The following is a 13,740-nucleotide window of genomic DNA, read 5'->3' as shown; positions in this document are numbered from 1 at the left end:
TTGGGGGCTACATTTAGACACCAATCAGAAAGTGCTCCCCAGATTGTGAACCAAAAAGGGGCAGGCTCCTATACTTACATTCTTGCTTTTTCAAATAAAGATACCAAGAGAATGAACAGAAATTGATTATGGGAGTAATTAAGAAAGTTGCATAACATTGCATGCTCTATCTGAATCATGAAAGTTTAATTTTGACTAGACTATTCCTTTAATGAATCTTTTTTCTGTCCATATTCTTTACGCGAGCTCTGAAGTTGCGCTAACCTGAAGAGCATATAGGCGATTGCGCTCAAGCGAATGTCTGTACTTTTAACTCATAATACGCGTGCCAAGAAAAACCTGATAACGATTGTACGCAATAGTTAGCGTGCCACTCGTAGTCTAGCCCTTAGTGTGTATAATGGCTAGCTATTTCCTTCTAGTTATTTGCTGCTGAAATAAAGATTTATTTCTTCCGTCTGCTGAGACAACTGAAAAATCTCAAAGCAGCCTTTTTTTTTTTGGAAGTTCACTGTAGGGTGAAAAAGAAACATTGCTTTATGAATTATTAGACTATATGTTTGGTTTAACAAGACATTCCCTAAATTTAAGTCAAATTATGGCCATGTTCATAGTCTATTCACAATATAAATCAATAAAGCGAAAGTCAAATTGCTTATTTCTCTTTTTATTTCAGTGCATCAGTTTTACAGTGCACATTATGATGCATTTTCATGTAAACAATAAAAAAGTTCAAATTTCAAAAGGTCTGGTTCATTGAAGAAGTATATTGGACACCCACAGGCAACTTTCTTCTAGTTTTGTAACTTATCAGTTTTGATGTTTTTTAGCAGTTGCTTATAGCGTTTGTTTTAATCTATCAATGTTGCTATGTATTACATCTGACATCTTGTCACAAAAAAACCCTAGAGCTGTTTTTCAGTATCTTTCCCTGATGTTTTACAGAAGCAAAACGCAAGTAAACTGAATTTACCTCAACCTTTCTCTCTGTTTTACAATAGTTTTTATGTTTAAATGTAAATATAACGCTAGTATCTTCATTTCTTACCCCTAAATAGTTTAAAAGGTTGATATAATAAAGCATAAATAATATTTTTATGATGAAGTATGAGAATGAATTTGATGGGCTTCAGGCCAACAAAGTCATGTTTGAAACAAAGCAATTATCTATAATATTGAATTTAGCATCTATATTGGAAAATATTTCTACTTTAAAGACAAAGGGGCCTAGTTATCAACGCGTCTACTTTTCCTGCCTTCGCCGGCCCAATACGCCCGCCTAAGCTCGCCTCACATCGCTGCCGCGGACCTGCAAAAATTCGCCTAAGTTATCAAAAAAGCTCTCAAAAAGCCGCACACCAACTACGGGGCGATGAGCAGCGAACTGTGAGAGTTATCACTCATCCGATCTCGCTGCTCTTCGGCTTTTTTACAGCTTTCTTGCTAGCCTGTCACTAAGCACCCACACTATACTACACTGTTCTACCCCCTATACCGGCGCCTTCCGGAGCCCCCCGCAACTAAATAAAGTTATTAACCCCTAAACCGCCGCTCCTAGACCCCGCCGCAACTCTTATAAATGTATTAACCCCTAAACCGCCGCTCCTAGACCCTGCCGCAACTCTTATAAATGTATTAACCCCTAAACCGCCGCTCCCGGACACCGCTGCCACCTACATTATACCTAGTAACCCCTATCCTGCCCCCCCTATACCGTGGCCCTCTATAATAAAGTTATTAACCCCTATCCTGCTGATCCCGCACCTCGCCGCAAATAAATAAATAGTTTAACCCCTAAACCGCCGCTCCCTGAACCCGCCGCAACCTATATTAAATTTATTAACCCCTATCCTGCCCCCCCTACACCGTCGCCACCTATAATAAATTTATTAACCCCTATCCTGCCCCCCACTACACCGCCGCCACTGTAATAGAATTATTATCCCCTAAACCTAAGTCTAACACTAACCCTAACACCCCCCTAACTTAAATATTAATTAAATAAATCTAAATAATATTTCTCTTATTAACTAAGGCCTAGATTTGGAGTTTGGCGTTAGCCGTGAAAACCAGCGTTAGAGGCCCCTAACGCTGGTTTCTTACGGACTCTGGTATTTCGAGTTCAGTTACCGACACTCAAAAATCACCTAACGCTCAAATTTCTACCGACACCTCAGACCCAGTAGTAAACATATACCGACAAAATAAACATCCACGAATCACAAAACAAATATTACACAAACTACACTTACACTCATACAAACACGACACTATATTTATTTTTCTGATTTATTAATTTTTCATCAAAATACAAAGGATTAAAGTTGCGAGATCTCGGGTGTTAGAAAAAAAACAACACAAATCCATTTTCCCATTGACTTACATTGACACACGGGAAAAGACCCTCATATACGTACATCTAACTAATAACATTATCACAAACATACACTCATCGATGCATACAAAAAATATACACCACATGACATAATTTTTTTTTTTATTTATCACAAAAAGAACACGATTTAGTTACTTTTTCACACAAGCTCATGACGTCACTCACTTTACGAGGAAAACCAGTCTTAGAAAAAAAAATTTTTTAGAGCCTCCATTGACTTCTATTGGGAAGACGTGCTCGCGCACGCGAAACCCACATTTCCCTAACGCACGCAAATAGCGTAGACAGAAAAACTCCAAATACCAGCGCTAGAAAAGACATGATTTCATGCGTTAGACCCAGCTATGATAAATAGATCAACAAATGACTATTTCCCTATGGTGAATTTATGGATTTTACTGTTTGAATATTCACAACACCATTAAATTGTTTCAGACTTTTATATTACATCAACTACAAATCAACATCACTAGTAACAAACTTTTATTTAAAAAAATATTACATTTAAACGGACACAAAAATAATGTCAACTTTTCAGGATTCACAAACACTACACAATGGGAAACAATTCTCATTTACCTTTATTATTGCATTTCAGTTATTCAACTCATATGCTTGCAGCAACAGCATATCTACATAGGCTTAACACATGATCAGTCATGGATGCACATACATTACTTTTATCATTCACTCATACATGTGCATTCAAATGATGGGGGAAAAACACATTACATTCTCTATAGGAATCACAAAACAGAACATATGGATTTTACTGTACTTTTAACATCATGATTCCATCACCAGAAACCATTAGGAATTACGTACAACAAGAACATCATTACACAAGATTACAGATGTCACTTTATGGGAAGGAACAACAATGCCAGACCGCTATATAGAAGTCAGCATATGTGGGACACAATCACAATATATACGTACATGTACATAACACGCATCACCCATCACACAACCACAAAGCACACATTTAGATTTTATTCTGCACACAATAACAATGTAGCACAATACAACAACACAATGAGGATTTCAGAACTACATAGGCAGGTTAATAATATCATGACGTCATTAGAAGATTCAACCATACACATCACAGATTCACGACTGTACCGCCCCTTTCGGAACTTTAACACTCAATACTACAATACAACATATACGTAAACAACAGTTTGGAACAGCATTATTAGGGAGATTTGAATGGGACAATGAATAAATATTGTCAGATCGCAAATCAATTATATATATAATACTACAGATGACAGCCGGAAGTTATTCAGCATTAGTGCGATTTGAAAGGAACGCATACAATATTGACAGCTCGGCAATCACTTATATATACAATACTACAGATGACAGCCGGAAGTTATTCAGTATTAGTGCCATTTTAATGGGACGCATACAATATTGACAGCTCGGCAATCACTTATATATACAATACTACAGATGGCAGACGGGAAGTTCGGAATTATTATTGCGATTTTAATGGGACGCATACAATATTGACAGCTCAGCAATCACTTATATATACAATACTACAGATGGCAGACGGGAAGTTCGGAATTATTATTGCGATTTTAAAGGGACGCATACAATATTGACCGCTCGGCAATCACTTATATATACAATACTACAGATGGCAGACGGGAAGTTCGGAATTATTATTGCGATTTTAAAGGGACGCATACAATATTGACAGCTCGGCAATCACTTATATATACAATACTACAGATGGCAGATGTTACTTTATCGTTTACAAACAATGTTGCAGCAACATTGATAGATCACATTCGATGCACATTATACACAACTATGCACTTTCATTCATGTTAGCCTGGACGTGTGCTTTTTACTATAAGATCGCGTTTAAGAAATATTGATTACGCATATGATCAAACATTACAAACATGCACTGTATGTGTGATATTTGACACTTTCACATTGAGATTCATTGTTGGAAAACAACATTTCAGCAAACAACAAATAATCGCCCACTGTGAAAGCATTTGCGCCGCTCACATACAAACAAGTGAATACAATCAGCAATCATTACAAACTCACTACCATTGGACTAATTGTACTATAAATCCCCCAAACAACATGGCCAAAGCGTCACTTGTGATCCACATCAGATCAAGTGCATACCTTGTTACGCTGTTTTGAAAGATGGATGACGATGACATGGTAGACGCTGCTGGTGCTGCTATTGGCGAACTAGCTGTTGGTCGAATCAGGCAGCCTCGGCGGCTCAGACTGAGAAGAAGGGGTCGTCTGGTTCGAGGTCCTCCTGTCTACAGGGTGAGACCCACCTTGGAAAACATGAGCGACTTTGAGGTTTATGATAAGTATTGGCTCGATCGCGAACAGCTCATTGGCCTTTACGATCTTCTTAAACCTCATTTGGAGCAACGTATAAGAATAAGGACTGCTGTTCCCGCCATGAGTAAGATGCTAAGCTGTCTATACGTCCTGGCCTCCGGGAGTTTTCAATCCGGAGAACTGTACATGCATGGCCTGGCTCAAGGTACATTCTCTGTGGTGTTTGATAACTTTCTGGACGCCATGGTACGTATCAGTAAGCAATACATAGGATTCCCACAGAATGATGGTGATTGGAGGCGCCTGAAGTGTGAATTCTTTGATATTGCTCAATTGCCCAATGTCTTGGGAGCCATAGATTGTACCCACATTGCGCTGCGTGCTCCAATTGATGATTTGCCCTTCAGAAATCGCAAACATTTTCATAGCCTCAACGTGCAGTATGTTTGTGACGCACGGATGAGGATTATGCATGTGTGTGCGAATTTTGGAGGGGCTAGTCATGATGCCCGCATCCTCTCTCTGTCGTCCCTGTGGAGACCGTTTGAGGAAAGACAAATGCCCCCTGGTTATCTCGTTGGTGAGTATTTGTGCACAACATGGTTAATTAGTTTGACAATTGCCACTGTAGTTTTAAAATGTTAGCGTAATGTTCAGCTATAGGATGCAATTTAACCATATATTTTCCCCCCGCTAATGTCTACTTTTAGTTCAATGCAGATATGTAGCATGTCTTACCTTAAATGCTCAGATAGAGAATGTAATGTAACCATGTAGTTTGCATTTTACACAAGGTTTGGTTTAGGAGAAATATGCATATGTAGCATGTCTTAGCTGAACTGGCAAGATATTAGCTAATGCAATTTAACCATGTCATTGTCTGTTTCCGTTAATGTCTTTTAGTTCAATGCAGATATGTAGCATGTCTTACCTTAAATGCTCAGATAGAGAATGCAATGTAACCATGTAGTTTGCATTTTACACAAGGCTTGATTTAGGAGAAATACGCATATGTAGCATGTCTTAGCTGAAATGGGAAGATATTAGCTAATGCAATTTAACCATGTCATTGTCTCTTTCCGCTAATGTCTTTTAGTTCAATGCAGATATGTAGCATGTCTTACCTTAAATGCTCAGATAGAGAATGCAATGTAACCATGTAGTTTGCATTTTACACAAGGCTTGATTTAGGAGAAATATGCATATGTAGCATGTCTTAGCTGAAATGTGAAGATATTAGCTAATGCAATTTAACCATGTCATTGTCTCTTTCCGCTAATGTCTTTTAGTTCAATGCAGATATGTAGCATGTCTTACCTTAAATGCTCAGATAGAGAATGCAATGTAACCATGTAGTTTGCATTTTACACAAGGCTTGATTTAGGAGAAATACGCATATGTAGCATGTCTTAGATGAAATGGGAAGATAGAGAATAATATTGAACTAGATTTTTTTAATTTTAAAATAAACATTTGTTACTGGATTATCGTGTACAAAACTTTTTATTGTACTCCAAATACTATTTTGAGGATTCTGTTAGAATTATGTTCTGTTCATAATTTATAGGTGATTCTGGGTACATGAGCCGGCCTTGGCTCATTACCCCCTTGCGTAGCCCGACTGATGTGTCTGAGGAGCGCTACAATAGGGCTCATAAGAGAACCAGGGCGGTGGTTGAACGGATGTTCGGGCTCCTGAAGATGAGGTTCAGGTGCCTGGACAGGTTGGGAGGAGCCCTCCAGTACAACCCAAAGAAGGTGGCTAAGATCGTTGTAGCCTGTAGCGTCCTGCATAATATTGCACAGCGGGCTGGGATGCTGCAGGCCGTCCGGCCGGACAGAAACCTCCTCAGAGATGAGGAGGATGATCCTGTTCTAGAGGGGCCATTCCGGGACGAGGGGCTCAATGTCAGAGCAGACATCATCAACCGCAACTTTAGACGGTAAAGAATAGAAGTTAGACTGGAGTATTGTCAATAGATGTGAACTCTAGGGAAATGACAAGTAGAGAATTGTGCAAACATGTTAGGATTGTTCATCAAATGCTAAAAAATGTGTTTCATTTATTAATATAGGTGATGCTCTGGGCATTGGGTCCTGTAGCGAGTCTTTGCCACCTGGTTTTTAAAGAGGACATCAGATGGTAAGTATAAATGTATGGACTGTTGCTGGCATGAATTGTACACAAATACATCATATGGCATACATTTTCTAAACTAGTATTTAGTTTACACATTACTTAAAATGTAAATACTCATAAAGGGATCCTCTAGCATGACTATGGTTCAATGTCACACATTAGAGGTTTGTTCTGCTCAATATGACTCAACTTCACACTTGATAGAACATAACACAAGATGCTACACACGCTTAGTAAGCTAGTGACAGAAATTTATTCTGAAATGGGGGGTGGGAGAGGGGTACAGAAATGATTCACTTGTAGTAATTTTTATTAAACTTTTTCTGCCATTAGGGAGCTGACTTAATCTAAAGACTGAAAGGGAAGAATTAGAAGCCTGACAGTGGAGATTGGCCAGACTGACAGTGGAAAAATCCAAGATTGAAATTGAAGTATACCAATGGGATCATGTCTGGCATTATCTTTCCAATCTGCTGACCTTGAAAACCATAGAAAGACATGTTCACATGGTAAGTGCCAACTATTTGATAGAATAAGGCTGTGGAGGCATCCTATTGGAGACACTTAGATGATTTTCTAATTTTTAGATGGTATTTCACAGTCCTCTATTTTTGAAATGATGAATAAGACACCTATTGAAGATCAACTGTTTAGCCCTGAATTGACTTTCAAAGACCATGCATTATCCAGGTTGGTGTACCAATGCATGCTAGTTAAGAATCACAGGAAGAATGTTGAATATTAGTAGCTTACATACATTAGTCATATTTCGTTCTTAATTAGATATTTAGGGATCACAATCAGACACTTAGATGATTTTACTTTTTTAGATGGGATTTCACAGTCCTCTATTTTTGAAATGATGAATAAGACACCTATTGAAGATCAACTGTTTAGCCCTGAATTGACTTTCAAAGACCATGCATTATCCAGGTTGGTGTACCAATGCATGCTAGTTAAGAATCACAGGAAGAATGTTGATTATTGGTAGCTTACATACATTAGTCATACTTATTTCATAATTAGATATTTAGGGATCACAATCCGAAAAAGGAATACATATTATAGTTGATATAGAGGTATTTGAATGGACATGAAATATGACATTTATGTTCAACATATATATTATTGAAATGTGATATACATTATTATGTATAATTAGAAATTCAGATATTTTAATTTATTTTTTATTACACAATATAATGGTGTATGTTTTTTTTTATTTTTTTTTTAAATTTAATTAATAAATATCTTGAAAAAATGTTGAACAAAGTTAGAGCATAGACACAAGATGATTGTAAATGTATTTTATGAATATTTGACAACGTGTGTATTAACTTTGTTAAAATTTTGTTTTTTAATTTCAGATTGTCATCTGATGACTTCCAGGAATATTTTTTTGTTTTTGTTTCAGAAACTTTTAATTTTTTAAATGGTAATAATAAACATTTTAATATTAAATACACTCTTTTGAACAGATTATAATAAATATCCATATAATCTGTCAATAAAAAACAATTTGACTCCCATGACTGGTAGTTGTCTATTTGACAAGCACATGCATAAGATCAAATAATGCATTAATTTTAGAAAATCCACTGATTCAGAGAATATTACATTAAACTATCTTTTTTAACATTAATTGGGGAGTGAGATCCATCGATGCTTTTCTTTGTAAATTCTTAGATGTTAAAATAATTTCGGATATGTAGTCAAAATTTGTCATAAATTATTTGTTTTCACTTTTAAGAACGTGAAGTGGTTCAATTACATTAAAGTGACAGTGTTGTTGAATGTAAAATTAATTTTATAAGATCTTGTATCTTCCTTAGGTATCTCAAAACATTATTTGCTAAATTATTTTAATTTTTACATTTATAAATGGTAGGTCATTTAACTTGATATTTTTCACAAGCTAGTTATTGGATGCCAGGTTAATCGATTTTATTTTCTAGTGGAGTCATTTAACTATAGTTATTAATATTATGTAGTTTTTAAAATCTTACCTCTTGGGTTAGACATCACATATCTATATATAATTTTCATTCCCCTTTAGTTTATTTTGACAATGTTAAATCAACATTCCAAATGTTTTGGTCCTTAAAGGGACATTCACAAAGTATATTGTGTATTGATTTTTAAATAATTCATAAAAGAATTTAAACATATTTAGAAAGTACTATAGAATTACATTTAGGGGGGTAGTTATCAAGCCGTCTACTTTTCTGGCTTCGCCGGCCCAATACGTCCGCCTAAGCTCGCCTACCTTCGCCGCCGCGGACCTGAAAAAATACGCCTAAGTTATCAAATAAAGCTGTCAAAAAGCCGCGGGGCGATGAGCAGCGGACTGTGACAGTTATCACTCATCCGATCTCGCTGCCCTTCGGCTTTTTCCCAGCTTTATTGTTTTTTATTGTGTCACTAAGCACTCACACTAAACTGCACTGTTCTACCCCCTATACCGGCACCCCCGGAGCCCCCCGCAACTAAATAAAGTTACTAACCCCTAAACCGCCGCTCCTAGACCCTGCTGCAACTCTTATAAATGTATTAACCCCTAAACCGCCGCTCCTAGACCCTGCCGCAAGTCTTATAAATGTATTAACTCCTAAACCGCCGCTCCTAGACCCTGCCGCAAGTCTTATAAATGTATTAACCCCTAAACCTAAGTCTAACCCTAACCCTAACGCCCCCCTAACTTAAATATTAATTAAATAAATCTAAATAAATTAACTCTTATTAACTAAATGAATCCTATTTAAAACTAAATACTTACCTTTAAAATAAACCCTAATATAGCTACAATATAAATAATAATTATATTCTAGCTATCTTAGGATTTATATTTATTTTAAAGGTAACTTTCAATTTATTTTAACCATGTACAATAACTATTAAATAGTTATTAACTATTTAATAGCTTACCTAGCTAAAATAAAGAGAAATGTACCTGTGAAATAAATCCTAACCTAAGTTACAATTACACCTAACACTACACTATACTTTAATAAATTATTCCTATTTAAAAATAAATACTTACCTGTAAAATAAACCCTAAAATAGCTACAATGTAATTAATAATTATATTATAGCTATCTTAGGATTTATATTTATTTTACAGGTAACTTTGTATTTATTTTAGCTAGTTAGAATAGTTATTAAATAGTTATTAACTATTTAATAACTACCTAGCTAAAAGAAATACAAAATTACCTGTAAAATAAATCCTAACCTAAGTTACAATTAAACCTAATACTACATTATCATTAAATAAATTAAATAAACTACCTACAAATAACTACAATTAAATACAATTACATAAACTAACTAAAGTACAAAAAATAAAAAAAACTAAGTTACAGAAAATAAAAAAATAAGTTACAAACATTTTACAAATATTACAACAATTTTAAGCTACTTACACCTAATCTAAGCCCCCTAATAAAATAACAAACCCCCCCAAAATAAAAGAAATCCCTACCCTATTCTAAATTAAATAAATTTCAAAGCTCTTTTACCTTACCAGCCCTTAAAAGGGCCATTTGTGGGGGCATGCCCCAAAAAGTTCAGCTCTTTTGCCTGTAAAAGAAAAATACAACCCCCCCCAACATTAAAACCCACCACCCACATACCCCTAATCTAACCCAAACCCCCCTTACAAAAACCTAACACTAATCCCCTGAAGATCATCCTACCTTGAGTCGTCTTCACTCAGCCGAGCCACCGATGGAACTGAAGAGGACATCCGGAGCGGAAGAAGTTAATCCTCCAAGCGGCGCTGAAGAAATCTTCCGTCCGATGAAGTCATCATCCAGACGGCGCTGAAGAAGTCTTCGATCCGGCCGATGTCATCTTCAAAGAGGCGCTGAAGAGGTCTTCTATCCGGGCGAAGTCATCTTCCAAGCCGGGTCTTGAATCTTCCTTCCGCCGACGCGGAACCACCTTCTTCACCGACGGACTACGACGAATGACGGCTCCTTTAAGGGACGTCATCCAAGATGGCGTCCCCTCAATTCCGATTGGCTGATAGGATTCTATCAGCCAATCGGAATTAAGGTAGGAAAAATCTGATTGGCTGATGGAATCAGCCAATCAGATTGAGCTCGCATTCTATTGGCTGTTCCGATCAGCCAATAGAATGCGAGCTCAATCTGATTGGCTGATTGGATCAGCCAATCGGATTGAACTTGAATCTGATTGGCTGATTCCATCAGCCAATCAGATTTTTCCTACCTTAATTCCGATTGGCTGATAGAATCCTATCAGCCAATCAGAATTGAGGGGACGCCATCTTGGATGACGTACCTTAAAGGAGCCGTCATTCGTCGTAGTCCGTCGGTGAAGAAGGTGGTTCCGCGTCGGCGGAAGGAAGATTCAAGACCCGGCTTGGAAGATGACTTCGCCCGGATAGAAGACCTCTTCAGCGCCTCTTTGAAGATGACATCGGCCGGATCGAAGACTTCTTCAGCGCCGCCTGGATGATGACTTCATCGGATGGAAGATTTCTTCAGCGCCGCTTGGAGGATTAACTTCTTCCGCTCCGGATGTCCTCTTCAGTTCCATCGGTGGCTCGGCTGAGTGAAGACGACTCAAGGTAGGATGATCTTCAGGGGATTAGTGTTAGGTTTTTGTAAGGGGGGTTTGGGTTAGATTAGGGGTATGTGGGTGGTGGGTTTTAATGTTGGGGGGGTTGTATTTTTCTTTTACAGGCAAAAGAGCTGAACTTTTTGGGGCATGCCCCCACAAATGGCCCTTTTAAGGGCTGGTAAGGTAAAAGAGCTTTGAAATTTATTTAATTTAGAATAGGGTAGGGATTTTTTTTATTTTGGGGGGGTTTGTTATTTTATTAGGGGGCTTAGATTAGGTGTAAGTAGCTTAAAATTGTTGTAATATTTTTAACATGTTTGTAACTTAATTTTTTATTTTTTGTAACTTAGCTTTTTTTATTTTTTGTACTTTAGTTAGTTTATGTAATTGTATTTAATTGTAGTTATTTGTAGGTAGTTTATTTAGTTAATTTAATGATAGTGTAGTATTAGGTTTAATTGTAACTTAGGTTAGGATTTATTTTACAGGTAATTTTGTATTTCTTTTAGCTAGGTAGTTATTAAATAGTTAATAACTATTTAATAACTATTCTAACTAGCTAAAATAAATACAAAGTTACCTGTAAAATAAATATAAATCCTAAGATAGCTATAATATAATTATTAATTATATTGTAGCTATCTTAGGGTTTATTTTACAGGTAAGTATTTATTTTTAAATAGGAATAATTTATTAAAGTATAGTGTAGTGTTAGGTGTAATTGTAACTTAGGTTAGGATTTATTTCACAGGTACATTTCTCTTTATTTTAGCTAGGTAAGCTATTAAATAGTTAATAACTATTTAATAGTTATTGTACATGGTTAAAATAAATTGAAAGTTACCTGTAAAATAAATATAAATCCTAAGATAGCTAGAATATAATTATTATTTATATTGTAGCTATATTAGGGTTTATTTTAAAGGTAAGTATTTAGTTTTAAATAGGATTCATTTAGTTAATAAGAGTTAATTTATTTAGATTTATTTAATTAATATTTAAGTTAGGGGGGCGTTAGGGTTAGGGTTAGACTTAGGTTTAGGGGTTAATAATTTTATTACAGTGGCGGCGGCGTAGTGGGGGGCAGGATAGGGGTTAATAAATTTATTATAGGTGGCGACGGTGTAGGGGGGGCAGATTAGGGGTTAATACATTTATTATAGGTGGCGACGGTGTAGGGGGGGCAGGATAGGGGTTAAAACATTTAATATAGGTTGCGGCGGGTTCAGGGAGCGGCGGTTTAGGGGTTAATACATTTATTATAGTTGCGGTGGGCTCCGGGAGCGGCGGTTTAGGGGTTAATATGTATAGAGTAGCTTGCGGTGGGCTCCGGGAGCGGCGGTTTAGGGGGTAATAACTTTATTTAGTTGCGGCGGTGTAGGGGGGACAGATTAGTGGTTTTTAGACTCGGGGTACATGTTAGGGTGTTAGGTGTAGACAGCTCCCATAGGAATCAATGGGATGTCTGTCAGCAGCGAACTTGTACTTTCGCTATGGTCAGACTCCCATTGATTCCTATGGGATCCGCCGCCTCCAGGCTGGCGCTTTGAAAACCAGGTACGCTGGGCCGTAAAAGTGCCGAGCGTACCTGCTAGTTTTTTGATAACTAGCAAAAGTAGTGAGATTGTGCTGCACTTGTGTGCGGAACATCTGGAGTGACGTAAGAATCGATCTGTGTCGGACTGAGTCCGGCGGATAGAAGTTTACGTCACAAAATTCTACTTTTGCCGGTCTCGAGCCTTTGATAACTAAGGCGAATCAGCCTCGCCACAAATACGCTGCGGAATTCCAGCGTATTTGAGGTTGACGGCTTGATAACTAGGCCCCTTAGTCTTTAAATATACTTTGAAAAAAATACATCAATGCACATATCTTAGTCAATTACATAAGGCATCTATGTACAACCAACAATCAGCATCAAAATAGCCTATGTAGATATGTATTTAATCCAAGAATATATATAATTACAATCTAATGATTGAATACCAAAACATATTAAGTTGTTCAAATATTATAATCTTATCCAAAATGCATACATAACATATAGCTTAATGTCCCTCTAATCTGAAGACTCCGAAATACCTCCTTTACAATATATATTTCAGTCAGTGTGTAAAACAATCCAGAAGTTAATCTAAATATGCTTTACTCATATGTTATACTAATTTAGCAAAAGGAAGGTGCCTAGGTTTCTGATATTTCAAGCATTATTGTGAAATGTTTATTTAAAGGGACATGAACTCAAAATATACTTAAAGGGAGACAGTTAAAAAATTAATGATTTATA

This window comes from Bombina bombina, chromosome 2, assembly GCF_027579735.1.
Source record: "Bombina bombina isolate aBomBom1 chromosome 2, aBomBom1.pri, whole genome shotgun sequence".
Taxonomy (NCBI): Eukaryota; Metazoa; Chordata; class Amphibia; order Anura; family Bombinatoridae; genus Bombina; species Bombina bombina.
This window is presented reverse-complemented; position numbering follows the sequence as displayed.